At 35.5% G+C, this 24186-nt stretch overlaps 1 pseudogene; it reads right to left on the reverse strand.

The window, feature by feature from the left end:
- Window positions 1-23505, reverse strand: part of LOC145685288 (PRADC1-like protein) — a 53415-nt pseudogene extending 29910 nt beyond the window's left edge.
- Between the last annotated feature and the right edge of the window lie 681 nt (window positions 23506-24186).

Genomic DNA, 24186 nt, shown 5'->3' on the forward strand with positions numbered 1-24186 from the left:
AAGCAGTTGTTGTCATCAGCTCTACCTGTCGTTAGCGTCAGCTCAGTGGAGGAATCAAGGTTAACAAGATTTACCGAAAATGTCCCCGCCAGCTACTACTAGCTCGCGATCGACGGCTTGGCGATCACTGATCTAGACTAGTTCAGATCAGCCTTTCTTGACAGAACGCGTCTGATTCTTTTTTTTTAATATTTATGTTAAATTCGAATAACTTAAATATGTAGTCGAATTGTGTAGCTCCACATGCTAATTTGCCACAGACTACTGCACATAGATTTAAACAGTTTAATTTCGCCAAATGAATCATTTTGTTAAGCTTGATCTAAGGTATCTGTACGAATATGTCTTAGTTTGGCACAAAAATGCTCATAGTTAAATAAAAATTATAGCTTATCATCATTTTGGGCCATATCTCATTAATCATAGTTTCTATTGTTGTCATTATTAATGTTATGATGAAAAGCTTGGTGAGGATTTAAGTTTGATCTTAATATGTAGCGTAGTTATCGAATTACATCAATTTGAAGAATTACAAAAAGATTCATTTTTCTTCATATTCTCGAAAACTACGCATGAGAATTTGCGCTCATTCTATCATTTTGTTCAGCTCAATGAGATGTATGACTTACTGTGTTTCCTCTTTTTGGACATAATTTTGCCATACGCTAACAATATTGCAAATTTTTTCTATGTTTTGTTAAATTGCTTGACATATAGACATTCACGAATGCTACTAAATATAATTACATCACAATCAGATGAATGAAAGACAGTAGGGGTTATTATTGCAACAGTTTATACGTAAAGATTACGTAGTGTATGTATAAAGGCCTTTAAGGAAATATACTTTAACTGTTTCAAACTATAAAGGTAATTAAGAGAGTTCTGTCGCTTTTTGTGGAGGTCTGTGTTCAATTGGCCCTAACACCGTGAGTAGAATGCGAATGAAGATAAGACGAAGGTCAGTTGTTGGTGTGGGGATATCCAACATAATACCTGGTTGTGGCAGTTCAGTTACACCATGAACTTGCGTAAGGACAGAGTGAACATGTGACCTCCACTGAGAGTCATAAGGGCCAGTATGCTGTACAAGTACAAACTGGGGTCAAACGCTGCAGCGTGGCGGAAGATATGCCAGGCCTTTTGTTGTGTTGATGGGGGATACGGACAAAATCTCGCGGTCGAAACATCGCCGCCCAAAATCTCGCATGGCCAAAACCTCGCCGACCAAAATCTCGCGTGGCCAAAACCTCGCCGCCCAAAACCTCGCGGGACAAAACCTCGCCGCCCAAAACCTCGCGGGACAAAATCTAGGCTTTCCAAAACCTCGCGTGGCCAAAACCTCGCCGCCCAAAACCTCGCGGGACAAAATCTCGCCACCCAAAACATCGCGTGGCCGAAACCTCGCCGCCAAAACCTCGTGGGCCAAAATATATATCTCCCATTCCCCCTCCCATTTGTTGTGCCGACAAAGTGAAATTATAAAAGACATCCTAGGCTCGAACCTCATCTATGTTGAAAATTTTATTGAGATCGGTAGGATGGCTCAAGAGGTATAATGTAATAAACATAGTCATTTAATTTTTATATATATATAGATTTCCAAAGCATGCATTAGAAATTTTCTTGTCATTATTTTAATGTAATTATGTGTTATTACTAATTATATACATATAGTAATATATAGAATATTCTACATTGAAGAAATCGTCCTGAAGAGGTTTTATCCTGACGACATTTCTTTCCAGGCGACACTATGTCTCGCTTAATTTAGACCAGGCGAGATTCTGCGTCGTGAGATCATTACAACGAGGTTTTGGTCAGGCGAGATTTTGGGGCGCGAGGTTTTGGAAGACGAGGTTTTGGCAAGGCGAGATTTTGGCCCGGCGAGGTTTTGGGTGGCGAGGTTTTGGCCAGGCGAGGTTTCGGCCCGGCGAGATTTTGGCTCCCGAGGTTTTGGAAGGCGAGGTTTTGGCCAGGCGGGGTTTTGACAAGGCGAGATTTTGTCCCGCGAGGTTTTGGGCGGCGAGGTTTTGGCCAGGCGAGGTTTCGGCCCGGCGAGATTTTGGGCCGCGAGGTTTTGGGAGGCGAGGTTTTGGCCAGGCGAGGTTTTGGTCCGTGAGGTTGTCGCCGCGAGGTTCTGGTCGCGAGGTTTTGTACCCAAACCGTTGATGGACTGCACAAATGGCATCGTGCATCAGAAACTGCTACCAGTTGGTCAGAGCACCACTGCAACTGTATACACTAACTAACTATCTAACTAATTCTATGGCTTATGGAACCCGGAGGTTCAATGCCGCGTTCACAAAAGCTCTCCACTGACTCCTATCCTTTGCTAACTGCATCCAGTTTCTACTTTGTGTTCCAATCTCTGCGAGATCCATCTTAATATTGTCCTCCCATCTGCGCCTAGGTCTTCCTAATGCTCGTTTTCCGATTGGTCTTTCAGTCAAGACTTTGAAAGTGTTTCTAGTTTCTTCCATTCTAGCTACAGGACCCGCCCACCTAAACCTCCTAGACTTGACGACCCAAAAATTTTGGGTAAACCATATAAATTATGTAGTTCCTCGTTATTAAGTTTCCGCCATTCCCCATTCCCGTTCCTCTTGGGTCCTAATATTCGTTTCACTGAACCACACTGAACCACAAAATTATCTCTCCCCTAAGTGCTCTAATTCCATTACTTGCCGTCCAGGTCATTTGCAGTTGTGAGTTGGCCTAGACAGATGCAACCCAACTTACTTGTAACTTTTCTCGGCACAGACAGCAGTTGGTACCACTGAGTCAAGTCTTTATGCAGTAAAGTTGTTAGTACATGACACACAAATCATTTCTCCATTCTGAGATCAATCTCTCTGGTTCAGAGCATGTTGTCCAATGAACATCATACGTTATTCTCAATATTGCTGTGTATGTAATGTATTACTTCGTTATATACTGTATATTCAAAGATTCAAAATCACTGATCACAAATGAATCAGATATGCTTGAAAGTAGATGAAAATACCAAATCTAGAACAACTGCTGGAAATAAGTTTGTAAATCACTGTCTCCATTGACAGACCTTCTCCAATTCTCTTTATTCCAACATCTTTTTCTTTCTAGGGAAGAGAAGATCCTGCTTGTCACACTGAGTATGCATTGAAATTGAAACGCTTGAAAAAGTTTCAACCTAGCCAGGATTCACCTACCGCGTGACTTTATCTTTCACCCAAACTAATACCTAGTTAAAAGCGTTTTATGGAAAATATAAACAAAGATACTAATGCTTGTGTGTGTCTTAATAACTTACTCGAGATTTCTTTGTTTAACTCAAAAACAAGTTATATTAACGTTCCACTAACCAATAGGAAATACCACGAAAGTTGAAGTTGAGGCTACGTCATCGGTTTCAGGATTGTCCAGGTTTACATTACATTTCTTCTTTACCATAACTTTTAATTTCCAAAGAAGAAAAGACGACAGAAATTATTTTCACATACTTTGAATTATATCAACACGTGTAGAAATAGACCGTTCTATGTTTATGTTCCATAGCTACTAGTTTATTTTCTTATATTCATATAAGGAATTTATAGCAAATTGAGACGGTGGCACTAGTTGAGTGATCTCGGGCGTTCGACTTCTGATCCTGAGGCGCAATCCACTAGGTGTTCGAATTAAGAGCAATGTCGGAATTTTAATAATAACATAAGGTGAACATACAATTTTTGGTCTTCCATCTTCTGTGTTGTCAAATCTATAGTTGGAATGGGTCAATAGATTAAGTGGGTCGAGTTTTCTGAGGGGGTCAGTGGGTCGTGGGTCAACAGCATGTGACCTACTGCTACTCACCACCCACCGTGGCCCACTGTGACCCATCATTCATCATGGCCCACTGCGACCCACAGCCCACAATGACCCACACTGGCCCATCGATCCATTCTGATCACTGCATTGTAGACAGCGTCTTCTGAACAGCATATTTTTTTTCATCCTCGACCCTAGCCATAGAAACTAAAGACACGTTTCTGATTCGTTGCAGTTTTCAATTGTCCAAACCTTCTGGTGTACGTATTGTGCATTATAGTAATAATAGAAAAAAATGTCACTTGGTTAGAATTGAAAAAGAAGAAAATTGAAGAAGCAGTTGAGCTTAAATTTATATCATGGCAGTCAAGGTGAAAAAAACAAGTTATGCAGGGCTTCTAACCAATTCCTACTACTACTTTTACTGTAGATTCTTCTAGCAAGACTGCACACGTAACATAAGTAAATTACTTTTTTGAGTATTATTTTCATCTTACTTTAATCAATAACGTGTTATGAAAATTTAAAAAATAAAATATAAAGATAAAACGATTTCCTTGACCCGGGTTTGAACCCACACCAAAAGCAATCATAAGTACTAGCCCATTGTGCTAGTACGCTGGGCCACGAAGACCGCCAGCAACAGACACTTGATTTCTGATATATTTATGCTACGTGGCGAGAAACCTATGAGTAGGGTCGAGCATGATTCTCAACTCTTGTGAATTTGTCTACGTTTTACTTTCAATGCTTCCATTTCCCTTTTTTATTTGTTTCTGTTTACTTACTTGAAATGAGTATCTCTAAGTGAAAAAAGAACTTGAGGCATTTTTGGACAATGATATTGTGAGTTTTTAGAGCAGCTAACTACTGTAAACAATACATTTTTGAATCACTGTAATATATAAATTATTATTATTATATAAAAAATTGAATGTAACAATGTGTGCCTAATCATCACTGCCAAATTGCAGTCAAATAAAATGGATTTTTGTATATAGTTAGACCTTAATCCAAACTGGGATGTTATCATATTGCTTTCATAATAGTAATATCCGAAGGAATAGTGGGGATCCAAATATTTGCGAAACAAATTGAGTATAGCACAAGCCGTTAAACTTACGGAGCTGAAATTCAGTATATTAACTCTTTATAATGAACAGAACGTCTCCTAGCATTTTTTTAACATTTTCCTTTATGCAGAGGGATGGAACTTTCTATATGTAGTAAATTGATAGTGGCTTAGTTTGTAAATCGAAAACGATCGATATTAGTTGAGAAACAAATTGAAAAATTAAAAATACAGCCTGGCTCGATTCCCGGCGGGAACTTATGTGGTTCGGATTCCACGTTAATCCATAGGTCCACATCTCATATAGCCTCGCTGCTGAAAGGGACGTTAAACTCAAAATCAACTCAACTCAAAAAAGATACAGTGCTTCGCATCTTATATCCATATATGCATACTATGCACTTTCTACTATAATAATTACTGAAGCTTGTTTATTATATATAGGGTTAGAGCACAGAGCAATCAACCCATAAAGTTGTGAGAAAAATAGACATAAATAATGTAAGCTTCTGTAAGTTAGTCTACTTACCTTGATTTGGGACTTTCAAATTTCATCCGTTTGTCCACTGAAAATTATCGATAATTCAACAAGAAAATAATCAGAGCATGATGATGTAATTGAAATTTATCGTAATTTTGCCCATGACAAACACTATACCATTTTATATTGTAAAGGTCAGATCCATCGTTATTGTAACAGAGCGGTGCTTGAGTGATTGACGGTAGAAATTCTCTGATTAGTTAGAATTTCAGAACCTGGTTTTATTACAAGTATAAACTCTTTAGTCGATAGAGAAGAAGCCGTGGATCATGTGTCAGAGTTGATGACGATTTGTTTTGGTGGGTCAGTGGTTCATGGTAGGTGGTGGGTCGGGGTAGGTCATGGTGACTGGTGGTTCAGAGTGGGTCACGGTGGGCGGTGGTTCAGAGTGTGTCACGGTGGGTGGTGGGTCAGTGGGTCGTGGGGCACTTTTTAATTGGCTCACGCCATTTCTGGTCAAATCTGTAAAACCAAACCAACAAAGATCAATATTAATACACAAAACGCTCAACATCTTAGCTATTCATGACGTAATTCTTGCATGATCTGAATAACTCTCGTCTGTCCACAAATCACCATTTGTCATAATTTAACGAAATGCAACATGACTTTTCCGACAACCTGATACTTTAAATGTTATTAATACGCAAAGTTCATTGATGTCGTCACTTATTCACTTACTCTCTTATGATCATGAAAACCTTTAGGGTACTTCCCGTAGATATAGAAAGGTGAAATGTAGTATCCAGGCTTAGTGTAGCGTGCAAGTAAACAAATAACAAGCAACAGGATTTCCCTCCCCAAACCCCAATACAATGGAGTGTTTTCATTATTCAAGAAAAGACGAAATCCAATCAGAAAATTCATAAAATATAAACTATGTAGCCAAGTCTCGACTTTGCAATAATAATAATAATAATAATAATAATAATAATAATAATAATAATAATAATAATAATAATAATAATAATAATAATAATAAAGAAATAACATAATTACAATATGAATTACGTAAACTATATCTTCCAATTATGAAAAGTATTGCAACAACGGGATTCGAACCCGTGTTTCTGCCATACGAGTGTCATAATTTGCCAATCTACCACAAATTCCTCATAAAAAGATAAATCTATAAACTAGTAGTTAGGGGAGATAAAAATAAAACTTTCTTTTTCTACACGTTTTAGATGCAATTCAAAGGTTGCGAAAATAATGTCTGCTGGCTTGCATTTTCGCGGATTCCAAGTTTCACATATCCTCTGATCTTATTGCCCGATACAGATAGAAAATAAAGAATAATGATCTACATATAGCGGAAACTAAAGGCCAACTGCTGTCGGTCCTCGTAGTCGGGCATGCTAGTGCAACATGCAAGTAATGAAAATCATTTTTGGAGTGGGTTCAAAAACTGCCCAAGGATTTTTTTTATTTTTTTTTAATTTTCGTAACACTTTTTTATTATTGAATTAAAATATTATTGAAAATAATACTCAAAAAAGTTGTTTACCGATTAGTTTTTTTAAAATTTTCATAACACGTTTTTTTATTAAAATAAGCCTGCAGATTCATAGTAAAAGTAGTAGTAGTAGTAGTGGTGGTGGTTGTTGTTGTTGTAATAGTAATAATAATAATAGTGGTAGTAGTAGGAACGGGTTAGAAGCTCCGCAGGAGATGGTTAGGTTCTGTTCTCTTGCCCATTTCTTTCTGTACATTTTACATGACCTACTTCAAACAGCTGTCTAGGGTAGCGCGCGAATACGGAAACTCATGGGATTTTCGTAAATGCTGCCGGCTTTTCATCTTTGAAAATTAGAAGTTACGATGAGGAAGAATAGTAGTAAAAAATCGGGAGGAGTTAAAAACGATGAGGTAGCCTTGAAGAACGTTTCGTGATCTTTTCCTCATTCACGAAGGTCTATGTAACTTGTTTTGAGTTAAAGAAGAAAATCGCGAGTAACTCATTGACATTCATAAGGAACGTCTCCTTATACGAGCATTAGTATTTTGTATAGTCTTACATGCAACGACTTTAACTAGCTAAAAGTTTAGATAAGAGATGAAGTGACGCGTTGGGTAAGTGGTTAGCGTATTGAACTTTTATTCGGACCCGGGTTCGAATCCTAGCCAGGTTGAAACTTTTTCAAATGTTTCAATTTCAATACATACTCAGTGTGACAAGCAAGATCTTCTTTCCTGCAGAAAGAAAAAGATGTTGGAATGCGGAGAATTTGAGAAGGCCTCTCAATGGAGGCAATCATTTGCAAACTTATTTTTAGCAGTTGTTCTAGATTTGACATTTTCAGCTACTTTCAAGCGTTTCCTAATTCATGTATGGTCAGTATTGTTATTTCTCTAAACATACAGTATATAAAGAAATAATACATTACATACACAGCAATATTGATATTAATATTTTTTTTTGGAAAACGCGATCCTTTTCAATAGAGACTCATCTTGGAATGGAGTTTCGTTAATCACCTACTTTACAATTTTACCTGCATAAACACCTGGATCAGGGCTACCAACTGTTCTCAGTGCGAGAAAAGTTACGTGTAAGTTGGGTTGCATATGTGTAGGCGTTCTCACAACTGCAAATGACCTGGGTCCCAAGTAATGGAGTTTTCGTACTTAGGGGGGAGATACTTTTGCAGTTCAGTGTACTATAAGCAGTTGAGCCGTGTTTAAGAAAAAACCAAAACTCTGGAGTCAGCACTTCTGAATCGCGAAGAAGTTCTCCTGTTACAGAAGAACGCTAAGCCCTACGTGACTAGGATGACTCGGGACAGCTTTCTACGCCTTGGATGGGAAACACTATTGCATCCACCGTACTCTCCGTATATTGCACCGTCCGATTATCACTTGTTCCATTTCCTGTACAAGGACGCCAGTTCAAATCCTACTAGAGATGTAAAATGCACTTGATACCTTCTTCGCTTCACGGCCCACCACATTTTACCGCGATGGAATCCATGGTCTTCCAGAACGTTGTAAAGAGGTCGTCGATATGGGGACTATTTTTGATCTGCCAGGTACTTCTTAGGTGACATATCGATGTTCGAAAGTGGTGGGTGAAAAAGTGATAGAACGTTTTTAGTTACCTTAAGATAAAAATGATATTATGTATTAGCCTATAAAAAATATATTGGTACCCTATCATGAGGGACTACCCTGTAATGTTCTCTGATAATATCTAGAGTCTAGCTTTTCTGTTTTTTAATCAATTGTCATGATTTAGAAACACACGTGGGGGAGGGTTACTAACTGTGTTTCAAAAATAATTTCAACCGATCAGACGTTTTCCCAACTCCGAAAATTGTTTATTGCACAGTAATATCGACCATCTTGGATTATTTTTATATGTCACCCCTTCCAACTTCGACCCTTGCGGTATCTTGTTCTCACTAGATTTCTTTCAACTTGTAGTTCATATGCCTACTAAGTTTAATTGAAATTCCTTCAGGAGCTTCAGAGTCACGCCAGAATATTGATTCATAGATCTACATCCAAATATATACAGTCACTTTCAGAAGGCGTTTGTGTTCAGTACGGAATGAAATGATTGATTGGATAATTCACAAGTGTTTAAGGTCCCTTTTGATTTATTGGAGTATAATGAAACACAGAGATATTAAAATGGGTTCGATATTTTCTGCTCATAAACGAGTTTGTTTAACAGTTAATTAGTTTCATTACTGCAACTCTGTAATTTCCGTTCGTTAACTATTTTATCGTGTTAACAGGATTTGCTCACAAATTTATGAATTGATACTAGTAAATCAATTATTCTTGCAAACTAGAAGTTCCGTTCATCACGTCAGCAGCAATCATTACTAAACTAATGTTAAACTCTGCTATAGATAGCAAAAGAGCCTTACACAAAGCGTACACTTATGAATTGATGGGCTGGCGTTTATAGTAATACTAACAATTAGGGATATCTAAATGTTTAGATAATTTTACAAGTAAGTTTATGCAAGCCGTCGCTCTTAAATGTTTTGAGTGTTGCATATCGGGCCGTACTGCAACTTAGGAGCCCACCAGGAAGGTACTTTCTATTGGGCCCACTTACATGTACGTACTACTCCCCTCCTATGATAATAAAAGGAAGTCCGAGAGTGTCATGTGGAGATAGTTCTATGAGAGAACTTCCACTGAAGAAAGGTGGTGGTGTGACGAGGGAATAAAATATTATTCAAATTATTATCAGGTGATAATTAATTAATGCACTTTTCAGAATGCAAATTCCCTACTGAAGTCAACAGGTGACTTCCTTCTGGAGCCGCCACTACCACACTTAATACCTTCATTGAGCATGAGAAACAAAAATAATATGATAATATCTCAGGGATTTGACAAAATATTTCAGGGATTTATATATGTTACCTTCAGTTATAGTCACTGATGCTACTTGTAAAGGAGCGTGCATGAATTTCAACGAGTTTAAAAGAAAAAAACTTAAATTTTGTTTATTTCAAGATGAACAGGTAGCAGCCTGTTAGATTCTCCTTTACACTAATAACTGAGGAATTCAATGGTTCTATGGGGCGATACCTTCCCGAGCCCCAACCAGGAAGGTTGTCAGAATACTTGAGTAAAGTTCTGGAATATTTTCTTAACTCTCCATCCTGCAAGAAAAGACATCTGAAAATTAGCACTTTGGGTACTTACCAAACAGGAAAAAGGAAACCCTCTGGCTACAAGTAGGTGGTACAATTTATTTCGTGAATAATATAGGTTGTTGCACATCAATGCTCGATAAACGCATTTTCACAAAACACTAAAATGCCAAAACACTGAAAATGGTGCACCACTGAACACTAATTAAAAATTATATATTTCACACTGATAATTACGATACTTTGAAATTTTTAATCAGATAAAACAAAGATATACGTTATAAATATATACGTATTAGAGAAATTCACCGGTCATAACATACTATATAGCATAGAAAATAAATTCTATTTTTCTCATTCTCTGACAGTTTATTTGTCTTTTTCCTCCTTTTTGTATGAAGACAAGCAAAATAAACCAACTAAACTAAATTATATAGTGATGCACAGTTCCATTGTATAAGACGATAAAGTTCCACTTTCCTGGATAGTTTCTGCACTAGAAAATGAGATTGGACAGTTTATGTGACGATTAAACACACTGGATCCTCCTAAACCATACTAGAGCTGAGTACATGGAAATATGGGTAGTTCCTGGTGGTACCCAGAATGGGTGATGAAGTTAGTGCTCTCAATAGGCACTATAGTGCTATACAGCACAAATACAAATATTCTTACTCTGTCTCCTTCATTAAAAGTTCAGGAGATTCCTGTCCATAAGCGCGGACAGGCACCTAGCTATTTTGAGACATGTTTGTGCAAATTAAAGATCTTCACTTATAAGGATAACACGTTAGTGCGTTGCCCTGTGTAAAAATCAACTTAAAATCCGTTACACTGAAATGTCTAATGTATAAGTGGCCATTATAGCCTACAGTTTTCTGAAGAAAGTTAATGCCAACACTTTCACTTCGAGATCTGTTTGTGTGTGTGAGCACGGAGAACGTTGTATCACAGTTTTAAAATTTTATATATAAAAACACACATGATGATAATAGTTGTAGGATATCAAACAACTGAGTATTGTATAAACACACACACGACTCACGGTATAGAACTTCTGTTCTATACAAATCAACGGAAGTCCACGCAGCTCGTCGTGCTGACGCTTCCGGGTTTCAATAACAACTAACTCTCTGTTTGTCTCTTACCCCATCATAGTTCTGGTACTTGCCGAAAAGAAAGAGACTCGCTCTATTCGGAATTGTTTTTGGAATTCTCAGTAGCCGGAGGCTAAATCCTGGGTGGTCTCTGCAGACATAAGGGCCAGGACCGGCAAAACTGCACAGAAATATCACAACACACTTGATAGGTGCTGCCCTCACTGCAACTAGCGGCAGTTCAGAAAGTTCTTGGACTAACAGGTGTCCATTGCAGCAACAAAGATAAAAAAATACATATTTTGTTATTACACACTATATACAAGATAGAAAACCATCGTACAACATACACAAAGATATAAAAGGTAAAACAGAATATAATTACACGTATATTTACTCATGACACTACATAGTTATAGTATAGGGATTCATTTTTCCATGGCATTCCCATTCTCGTCTGCAATTTCCGTCTGCCATTTCTCCAAGAAGGAGAGAGAAGGAGAATTTGCTGATGCAGACAAATTTTGAAATCAATCAAAGATCTAAATGTCTTTGACGAAAGAAATCACGATTAAAAATCAAAATATGAATTATGACGTACTTTCCAAGAACTTGTGAGCGTAATACGATAGTATTAGTAAAATATATATGAAAATAGTCAAAATAAAATACACAATTTCAAACAAGCAATGCATCTCGGGAAAAGTAGAAAAAGGTCCGCTGACTTACGGCCCAAACGACGGTTGATACTGACGCTCAACGCCAGAGAGTTGAGACATTCTTTTGAAAGGTGTGAAAAGAACACGTATAGAAATTCAAAATACAGCATATCGTTGCTAAAATTTTTATGATTTCTGAAACAAAGAGTACAGTGCGTTGTGCGCTCAATCCTTCCAACTAGGGTTTCTTTTCAGAGGAAGTTCCTACATGCTTCCTATATCATATTCTCTTCCTATTCATGGTTACCCTAGACATTTCTTCTTACTCATAATAGCAAACATTTTTCAACAGACTTCCAGGACAGAACGCTGTCGCCAAGAAAAAAAATTCGCTGTACTTGCTCTCGCTGACTAAAGAACTCCAAGTCTGCATTATACGAAGTAAATGATATTATATTTATATTTTTTTTCTATATCTGGCATCAGAATATTCCAATAAAATCATACATTTTAGCTATTTACATACTACTTCCCGGGTAATGAGATGCATGAGAAAGACATAATCACATAAATAAACCTAAGATAAATGCACATATAAAGGAATAAGATAAAAATCAAATGAATATTAATACTACCGTATTACGCTCTGTGGTGTTTACCAAATATCATATGTTAAATCTTACATAATATTTATAATGAAGCTAATTATAAAGCAATTAATTTAATCACAAAATTAACACATCAATATGTAAATGTGCAATCATCTGCATTTTGATATGCAGATGAAGCAGAAGGCACTCGGCTTCACACAGTCACTAGGATCAAATATGCTGAAAAGTCTGAAAATTCAGATTTAAAACTTTCTTTAGGCAGTAATTTCTTCCCTGACACTGACTGATCTGACATAATACCAATCCTTCATTCCTCTCTTGCAACTATACAATCATCTGCACAAACTCCAAAAAATATTTTAAAAAATTACTGAAAACATTTTCACCTTAGAAGTTTCAAAAACATATGAGTCATTCCTGTATAATCCATGAACTCTCTTGAACATGTTGAGAGAGGACCCATTATAAAAGTTTCTGATATGGCCTCCATCGTATTTTCTCGCTCAAGGAGCCCAAATGGTTCGAAACCCGGCCCTGTATTTTTGCTATACGATTGACAACGATGCTGTAAAATGTAAATTATTATTTAGTTTCAATTTAGGCTGGGCATCATTTTTTATTTCGATTTAGCTGAATACTTCAATATTAGCAAAATTATAAAGTAGAGTGGGAAATCAGGAATCTTTGAAGGATTGATTTACAAAAAATGTCAAAATCTGTTTTTCGCAACTACTTGGGTTCTAACGTGTAACGAGTCGCCTTGAGGGCACCCCCCGGCTCGCTACTCAATGGACTCGTCCCAAGATGATGACGACTAAAGAGAAGCAAGGGAGAGTAAAAAGGAAACAAAAAAAGGAAATATAATTACAATATGTTATAGTCTTGTTTAAATCAAGCTAAATTTAACTGTTTTATATATATTTATTTCCTTGTATCTTTGTCTGTTAGTTTTTTTAAAGAAAAGAGAAAGAAGGAAAGAGTAGGAGTGCGCGAAAATTAGAGTCAATATGGAAATCATTCAAATTTGCTAGCGCGTCACGTGAGGGTTCGTAGTTTCGTGGTATGTGGTTGCCTTCAGCCCGCATACTCTTTCGTGATTCACCAACCGAGACGGATCGTAAATTCGTAGTTTCTTCGGACAGGATGGAACGTGGTTTCGTAGCTGTAGTTTGTCAGCCAGCATGGATTGTTAATTCACGATTGCATGAGTGGTGACGGTTGTGGAACGAAACGTGTACAAGTCTTTGTATGGTGTCATTGTTTGTGTCAGAGTTTAGCTGTTAAGTTAGACTGGGCCAATGAATGTATTGGGCATTACGGAAAAAAGAGTGAAAAGTGTGGAAAAAAGTGCTTAGTTATATGAGTAAGATCACAGTTTCTCAGAATCTAGTATTTCTGTTATTTTTCTTTCTTGTTTTAAACCGAAAGATAATAGAAGTATTGGAGCCGAGGCAGGAATTGAACGGGGGACCAAAAGGAGGTCAACTTGTGCCCGTTTAGGCTTATATGTTACGAGTTTGTTCAAATAGCCAGTGTAATCTTTTGATTACTATAACTTTAGTTGTCTGGTTAATGTGTGGAGCATTTTGCCCCAAAGGACGAACTATACACATTTTTGTGGGACGTTAATTTGTGAAAAGAAAGGAAAAGAACTGAGAAACTATAGTTACTTGCTCTGATGATTATTTTAATGCAGGAAGCTTTGCTCTTATTAAGCTCAACTGTTTATGCAAGTAACTGTTTGCACGCTGAAACTAAGTTTAGTTTGAATTTGGCGAGATTTTTGAAAAAGGGTTTTAGACCAAGTGCCGTTTGACCAATATATTTATTCGCTTCGAGTTACATCTCAGTCAGACAACGAAGCCAATCCCGTTACCGTGACACCACAAGACAAGGTAATAAGAAGAAAGAAAATTTGGGTGAGTGAATTTTTGATTTAAATAGTATATGGGTCACTTTGTGAACAATTGCAGATTGGTTGTGGTTAAGGTCGTTTCCGCTTTGGTTAGGACGCTATTTTCATTTGCATTAAATTGCCACTGTAGGGATCTGTTTCTTAACCTAGTTAAATCCTCCCCAGATTGTAATTTAGAAATTAGTGGAATGATAATCCGGGAGTATAGATCCGAATAATTACGATGAATATTAAGAGAACCGAGATTATTTCCTTGTGGATATGTTTATAACCTTACAGCGTGATTTTGAATCGTTAATACGTTCTTATTGCATTCATTCTTGTTGAATGATTTCCATTAAGATCCTATATCGAGCCATTAAGAGTAAATAATTGGGTTTTTGATAAGAATTAAATACTGAAGGTTCATTGTGCGATATTTTATGCATATTTAAGGTTAGAATTTGTGGAATTAACATACATTATGTTATTATTGAAAGTATATTTGAGTAGGTACAGTCACAGTTAATAAAATAGGACTAGGTACAACTTTAGTAAAGAGTATAATAATTCGAATTGGTAGTTTATTCTAAAGAATTTTAAAAGAAAAATTGAGATATTACTTTCTTAACCAAATTGATTGAAGAATCACTGAATTATTTAGTTGAATTCTCAGTTTTTGTACAGTCGGTAACGAAAGTTTATGAAACGAATATTTACTAGTAAACATTGAATTTTGCTTACTGATTACAATAAAACAATTTTCTTGAATAGTATTCTTGAATTAAAAGTTGATTGTCGAGACTGATTAACTTCAGATTTATTAATATTAAATATTTTGTTAATATTTGAGAAATTACCTTCAGACTTTATTTTATATTCGAGCGAATTTGGATTTGAATCAAAATATTGAGATTGTTGTTAGATATTACGATTACATTAACAGTTAATATATTTGAATTAAATTATTATAAATTTTGAATTGGATTTCTTACATATTGCTACGCGAAATATAAATATCTATTTACATTTTTTTTATTTTTTTTATTATTATTGTTATTATTGCTGCTTTGTGCATTTATATTAATCTAACGTATTAGTACATATGCACAACCAACGATTTGAAATAAATATTGTTATTGAAAAATTGAAATCTGGTTGTTCAATTATTTATGTTTATTTGCATATCCTATTTATTTGTATTTGTCATTAGCATATTCACAAGGAACGTCAATCCGTCTAGTCTGATAAAGCTACTTTGGGTTTATGTGTCTGTTCGGCCAAGACTCTTCTTTCAGGTTTGCTACTCGAGTTTAAATCGATTGTTGAAATTTTTTTTTTCCTAGTAAAGACTCTCGATTTGGATTCGTGTGGCGTGACTAGAGGGAAAGGGTCGTTACAAACGCTTGTCTGGGATTAGCTGACTGTGTTGCCGGTACTCGACGTTCCATCGGCCTCCGTTCCGTTACCTTCGTGGCGTGTGCCTTTTTGTATATATATACACTGCTACTTACGACACGAGGTGGAGGGTTCACTAAAAAAATTACCACCAAGGGCCCACCGGGAAATTTCTCGGTTTCTCGCCTGGCCAGTGTAGCACTGTTGCATATTGGCATTACATGAAACATTTATTTATGAATGAATCGGATAGGGATAGCCGCCATCACCTCTGCAAGTGATAACAGTTTGACTTCATTAACGAACTTGACGAAGTTAGTCGCTCTAATTATCTATTAGAAAAACAATAGAATTCAAAAATTTACCTTTGCTCAAGAGTTATCATGTGGAATTACAGACGAAGGACGCACTAATATTAGAATCTAATAAAATACATTTAGTCTACGAAAAACATACTGGCAATTGAGAAGATTTTCGTACTTAATAGAAGAAACAACGTGTGAACCTTATTTATTAATGTTTATAATTTATAATTGTTAGCATGATTTAACGTGAAGGTTTACGAAATAAAACTCTACGAATACTTCAGTAAAATATACTATTTTGCCAGGTGTGGTGAACTTTTTCTTTCGAACTACGAAAAGAGAGAAGAAAGTAGATTAGTCGGAAAAAATCGAATTCCAGATTTCAGCGAATTTATACGTTTCATGGCATATAGACACCAGATAATGATTTTTCGACATCTGTCCGTCTGTTCGTCCATTCGTCCTGATGTACACTCACCTAGAGTATATAAAGTTCAACGTATCTCAACCAAATTTTAAAGTTACGAATTTTATGTGATCCTTCAGGGGAGATTTTAGCATTTTCCTCCTACCCCTAAAATTTTTAAACGCAAAAAATTTTTAAACCTGTGATTATCTCGAAAGGGGTTCTAACGATTTTGTTTATATTTCATATCAATTTTCTAAAAGCAACCCCATTATGTGGTGTGTCATTTCTCTGAAAAAATGGAGAAGGAGTAGTTTGTTTGGATAAATTTCCTCTCGGACAATTATCTCAAAGCTAGACTGGCGGTTTTATTCATATTTCATAAATAAATATTTCATTAATAACTAAAAATTGTGTAAATTATTCCTTACGAAAAAATTGACACGGGTTAATTCACTTTTAGGGACTAATTTTTTATCAGACTAGTTTCTCAAAAAGGACTGAGGCTTTTTTTAAATGGTATTTCATAAATAAACATTTCATTATTATTCTTATAATGTTGCATAAATCACTTTCATGATAACATTAAGATTTCTTGACAATTTTGTAAAATACCACTCAAGCAATTTTGCTATTATTTTATAAATAGATATTTCATTAATAAACCTAACACATGGTATAAGTTATTTTTTATGGAAGAATCTACAAGAATTAGTTTATTTCTAGGGATGAGTTTTCTTTAGGTGAGAATTTTCGAAAATGCCTTATAATTTTGTTCTATTTCGTAAGCAAATGTTTCATTATTAACTGCAACACTACATTATTTAGTTTAAAGAATTGGGGCAAGAAAATTTAGTGTGGTTTCTCATACATTTTATTTGTTTGAGAATTTCCCATCGTCTAGATTGCTTTCAGTCGGGATTGGCTAGTAATGACGGAGCTCATTCTCCCCAGTTCTATACAACATATTTTTCCTGGATATATTATTAATCATACTCTGGTCTTTATAAAATATTGTGTATGTTTCTTCGGAAATTAGAGACTTACTCTATAATTTGGGGTTGAAATTAGTGAGGTGCCGGCAGCAAACGTTAACGAAACTTCTACTATTCGAGTCGATAAGGATCTTTGTGTTTGTTAGTCTGTCTGACCGTTTGTTCTACAATAACTCTCGTAAAACGTTTCTAATTTTGATTAAACTTGGTATGTGAATTCCTTTCACTTGCGGAAATAACTCTGTTGTTTGAGGTTGCAATCCATTGAGTATAAGAGTGATAAAAGGTAGTTGAATCCACCCCATGTGCAAGTTTGCACAGATATACGCAAAACAAATTTCTAATTAGAATAAATTCAGTTCCTCACTTTGAATCATATGTTACAGGATATTTTGGGTTAAAAATGTTTGATTTTTTTTCCTATTATGTCGTACATTTTCGTTGAGCCTTCTCAATCATCCCATCAGTAGGCAGTTAAAACCAGTAAAGAAAATTGTAGTGGGCTGACTCTCCTAGTACTCTCCTCTAATTTCTTTTAGAGTTCTAGGATAAATTTTCTAAAATTCATTCGGTATTATTACAACATAAAGTATATTTTCTATTGATTCTTTTCTGTAATCCCCAGTGTTTGGGATAAAAATCAGTCAAGAATAAACGGCGAATTGAACCCCCTCGTGTGGGATGGATTACTCGTCCTCATTAATAAAGATGTTCAACGATCCTTTCAATTACATCTGTTCGATTTTGGTGTAATATATTCCACATTTTCTTGAATGTTCCACAATCCTGCAAGAAGCTGAAATGAGTCAAGAAAAAAGTGCTGGTATAACCCTCCCTACTTGAATTTTTTTAAATTTCGTGATAAGTTATATAAACCTCAATCTGTTTTGATACTACTCTTCTTTCATTATTTTCCGTAACTCAATACCCAACGTACTTGGAATTGAAATCAGTCAGGAATCAGTGATGAATTTATATCCTCAATGTGGTATGGATTACACCCCTTGGGTTAAGAAATATGATCCAAGACATCTTTCGGTAAAAATGTGAGATTTTCGTAGAATATGAAGGATATTTTTTGAGGCTTCAAAATCATTCCCGTTAATTTGATTTGACATCAATTCAGGAGAAAGTGAAGCTTCTCCCTATTAAGTTTTTTAAATGTATATTTTAAGATTACCTTCGCAAACATTACTCGATGTTATAAATAATATAATGTTTTTCTTGAGGTTTTCCCATAATCCCTCCCCCTGCAGTTGAAGCTAATCAAATATCAGAATTCACTTAACTTCCCCTATCTTGAAAATTTAAATACAAATTATGTGATAACTTTCGTAGAAAGTACAATTTTGTCGAATACTCTCTTTGCTTTTTACTTGTCTTTTAAAAAGATAACGTTATTTCAATTCTACTGTATATTCTTCATCAAAGAAAAGTACTTAACACTGGCGCAAATCCCAGGGGAATTAGAGGGACATGTAACCTCCCTGGGGGGTCTGTCCTCCCAATAATCCGATTTAAAATGTGCTTTCTGGAGAGAAATGTAATGATTTGTGTCTGACTGCCACAAAGGAAAATGAGATGAAATTGATGTTCCCCCCACCCCGAATAAGCCTCAAATCTGCCTGCATCTCAAAGTTGAAGACAACGTTGCTTCCCTGATCCTCCACAACATTATTTTCCAACTTCATTAATATGTCCATATTTGGACATATCTTTAAAAAAATGGGAACGGTCTTACCCGTCCCCCTCCCTCAATATTGAAGACAGATTTGCGCCGCTGGTACTTAATTATGTAAAAAATACATACTATCCATGTATCTGTGGCTAGAGCAGATTGATTGTATTTAATTTAATCCCAATGGAAAAAAGTAATTTCGATTCACGAACAATACGATTTATGAACAGCATTAAGAAACAAATTTTGTTCGTACGTAGCCCCTGGATTCAATGTGTATACATACACAAAATGGACCATTTATCTTGATTTGCCCTAGTAACTTTTAAGCTAATGGACAAAAGCTCTGAAATTTTACCATGCAAATATAGGCATTGGGACATTGTCTGTCATACTCTGTGATACCACAAGATTAACAGTGTCCCCAACATAATATAAAGTTTTATGCTCTTTTAAATAGCACTACGTCAGGTTATATGCTTGAAATCCACATATAAAACAAAACATAAAATACCACAGTTGTTGCACAGTGCTGCAGACTAACACGAAAGGGCACTACAGTATCACAAACATCGAAAAATAGCAAAATTTTGAAAGTTCTGTAACAATAAATGCAAGTGAGACAGACGAGGTAATGCATGCCCGAACTACTACAGTGTCGAACAGTGTTTCTTTCAGATTTAGAAACAATGTTCCGGGGAGGCACTTAGTATTCCGGGGAGCACTACTAGTACTATTCTATTTATTATATATTATAGACGTATTATTTTGGCCTTCTCAGGAAGGGGCACTCTCAGATTTCCGAGGGGGCAGTGCCCCCCAAAAAACATATCTGGAAGAAACACTGGTGTTGAATATTACGGTCAGTAAGTAAAACAAACTTAAAACGTATTAAAAATTTTACCTTCTTCAAAGGACTTTATTTCGAAAAATAATAGTTAAGTACCAAATCGAAATACATATTTAGTTCCCAATAGACATAAAGTTCATGATGCCGTTTGCAGCAATTTAATATCTCAGATACGAAAAAAATAGTAAAATTTGATATATTGCTTGAAAATGAGGTATTTTTAGAAACGTTCTAAAACAATTTTTGACTCACTTTGCTTCTATAACGTATCAACAATGCTCTTTATTAGGCGTAATTACAATAAGTTCTCGGAATTATTATTTTAAGCAATGTTACGAACTTAACCAGTTTTTATCATATCTCCAGAATGGTTTGAGTTATCAAATTGCTGCAAACAACATTGTAACCTACACATCAATTGAAAACCATCTATGCAATTGGACGAGGTACTTATCTCGCAAGGGACGTATGTGAACCGTGACAGCTAGGTATTTATGATAACTGGTACTCTGATCAACTGTGGATTGTTAATTACCCTGGTGATAGTCACTCGGTGCGGAAATGCCTTGTTTACCCGCAACATATAATACACCTATACCAAACGGTGGCCGGGTGAGGCTGTGCCGAGTTATATCCCAAAAACTACGGGAAAAGCCAGAAAATGAAAAATGTGTGCAGTTAACCTGATACCTACGGCAGGGAGACATTTGACCAAGAATACGGCAGTAGTGTCACATAAATCATCATATCACAACAATGGTATATCATGATCGTAGTATTAGACACAACGGTACTTCTGATGTGCATTACGCAGTTGTCTCACTTGTGTCATCACTGATGTAGAGGTTTGGAAAATTTGAGTGGTTGTGATACTGTAAGTTTCCTTAATTTGTAATTTGCATAGATGGTTAATTTGTAACACTGCATGACAAGTGTGGTATTGTATGTTTCTGTTTTACAAGTAAATTTGAAATATGCAATAACCTTAGGTATGCTATTTGAAAAAAAAAAACTTTATGTTGGATTTGAAACACTGTTTATCTTGTGGCATCATGGAGTGTGTTAGACCATATCCTTCTGTCGATATTTGCGTTGTAGAATTTTTCAGCTTTTTTTTTTTTTTTTTTTTTTTTTTTTTTTTTTGACCTATTAGTTTTAAAGTTATAAGCGTATCATGATAAATTGTCCATGTGGTAAAACTATAGTGGTGCAAAAGTAGATATACAGTTTATTAGTTCTCATTATTTACTTTCTTCAGATAGTCATGGCTAGTAATTATACTATATTTATTACTTTTATTATATTTATTATATTTATTATTTATTATTTTTATTATTTATTATTTTTGAAATAAATATGGCTGGTAATTTAAACATCGACCAACGGAAGTGATTAATCTAACAAACTGGAAAACAGAGAATGCTGAAACGGTTCAACGGAAATGGGCTACAGAATTTGATATACTCCACCAATTTAAAGATTTCGCAGAGCGGTCACCGGCCAGTGTAGCTACCCAGGACAATTAAATGTTAGTTGCGCAGGATTTTATCCAAAGCCCAAAAGAATCAAAGAGAAGAGCTTCTCGTAAGTAAGACATTTCCCACAGATTTCTTGAGTAAATGAGGCAATGTTTAAGTTTGAAAATGTATGTTTGCCAAGATTACTTGAAGGATTATTATTAGAAGACGATCCAGATTTCCGATTACAATTCTGCGAGGTAATTTTGGGTGCTGGAAAGCAAGTTAATGGCATCATTCGAAAAGTGCGTTGTCAGACGAATCGAATTTTAAAATTTAAAGCGCTGTTAATAGGCATAAAACTGTCTATTAGATAACAGAAAGCTCTCATGTAACACTTGAATAATACTTGAATCTATCTGGGGTTACAATTTGGTCAAGCCTTTCATGTAAAGAGATCATTGGGTCTATTCTTTAAATGTAACTAAGTGGCAGATCTAGAAAGTAAAAACTGGAGAGGCTAGTCAAAACCCAGACTATGATAGGTACATGATGAGTTTACTATAAACTTCCAATAAATATATAAATAATAGCTTAAATTATTTTTATCACTCAAAAATGGGAGAGTGTAGGCCCCTCGGCCCCGGGCTAGATCCACCATTGAAGGATCTATTACCTTCGACATTATCTTAACATGCTACGCAACACTGATATTCCATAATTACTGTGATAACATGCTAAAGATACTTCTATTTACAGTAAGATGCTGTAACCGTGCGCGAGTTTTTTTTTTTTTTTTTTTAACTGAATTACCCAATTGTTGAATAAATCGATGAGGGGCAGTTGAATGGTCACTACGATCAGCGGATCACATCCCAATGAACTTTTCGGGGATGTTGCCAAAGATAAAGTACTCTGTATTTTCGAGGAAACTATTCGAGGAATATTGATGACATGACTGATTTCATAAGGGAAGTGTTCCCCCCCCAAAAAAAATATTAATAACAATAAAATACTTCAATTGCAAAGTGTGCTCGAGTTTAGAAACTAGACTGCAGGAATGTGTAAATACTTAAGACTGGCACTTTTAGAACCACAAGGACTGTTCTTAATTGTAATTCCTGTATAACCCTGATTTTGACCTCATAAAACTACTATTATTTTCATAATCAAAAACTTATTATTTAATATACAACTACTGAGAAATAAAACAAGAACTCTTATAACTATACACTTACTTTTGGACTCACTGTATAAATCTATATATATCCCATTGCTATCTATTCCTATTATTATTTCTTTTCCGTAGTGCGGAAATATTTTATAGTTAGCAATTGCTTTTCATTCACAAGATTCATTATTTTAATCTTTGCTTACCCTATTTTATTTTTTAGGCTTTTGTTTCATGTGGCGAAAGCAGACCAAAATACAGCAGAGAGAGAGACATATTTACGCGTTCAATTTCTGTTAACTTGGTTGTGACCTCTTTTGTACAACTTCTCTTTCTCTTTCTCTCTCTCTTTCACTTTCTGCGTAACCTCTTTCTTCTCTAACCATCAACACAACATCAAGTCCCATCCCCGTTTCAACCAAGAAACAACCCACAACACGGAAGTTTCCTAGAAAAGTTAAACGGAGAAAGAGAAAGGACGTTGGGAGAACAAAATAAAAAAATATAAAAGAATAAAGGAATAGCAAAATGACTTCACATTCATTTGCAAGTACAAAAACTTGCATTAAAAGCTTTTCATTCGCATGTCTCTAACCACTTAGAATAGACGAAGAAAGAGGTGGGAAAACAATGCTAATAGAATGAGCACGAGTGTTTTTTTTTTAAATTAACGTTCTTTCTTTGAACAAAAGAAAATTTGAAAAAAAAAAAACAACCACAGTTAAAAATATTACTCATCGTGTTCTGCGTATCAACTCCTGCTTGAAGTTAAATGAAAGGAAAATCTTTAGTTTTAGTCCCATAGTAAGTATTCTATCTTTAATAAGTAAGTTTTATTCCGCATTGCGAAACTACGGTAGATTTCCTAAGTATTCAATCATTAACAAGTGAGTTTCTTTCTGCATTGTGAAATTACGGTAGATTTCCTAAGTATTCTATTCTTACCAAGTGAGTTTCTTTCCGCATTGTGAAATTACGGTAGATTTCCTAAGTATTCTATTCTTAACAAGTGAGTTTCATTCCGCATTGTGAAACTACGGTAGGTTTCCTAAGAATTCTATCCTTAACAAGTGAGTTTCGTTTCGCATTGTGAAATTACGGTAGATTTCCTAAGAATTCTATCCTTAACAAGGGAGTTTCTTTCCGCATTGTGAAATTACGATAGATTTCCTAAGTATTCTATCCTTAAGAAGTGAGTTTCATTCCGCATTGTGAAACTACGGTAGAGTTCCTAAGTATTCTATTCTTAACAAGTTAATTTCGCTCCGCGTTGTGAAACTATGGTAGATTTCCATTGAGAATTCAATCTTGAAACCGGAAGCAGCAGATCTGTCACTTCCGGTTGCAATAAAAGAATAATGTCGAAGATAAAACCTTTTCTTGCGACTGAATCCATATCAAAAGTAGTTTCTCGCTATCATTTAAATATTTGATCTACAGGAATCAATATTTAAAACAAATGTGCAAGTTTTTACTACTTCCTGTTTCAATAGAAGGTTAAGATCTGAAATGTACTCTATTCTTAAGATTCATAAATTTAAATCAGTTGTTCCCAACCTTGTTTACCTGGCACCTCAATTCGTAAACCCTGCATACTTTACGCTTCTCTCCTCCCCCTCCTTTAATACAGCTCATTAGTCATATGTA

The sequence above is a fragment of the Thermobia domestica genome, chromosome 5 (assembly GCF_964235325.1).
Source record: "Thermobia domestica chromosome 5, izTheDome1.hap1.1, whole genome shotgun sequence".
Classification (NCBI taxonomy): domain Eukaryota; kingdom Metazoa; phylum Arthropoda; class Insecta; order Zygentoma; family Lepismatidae; genus Thermobia; species Thermobia domestica.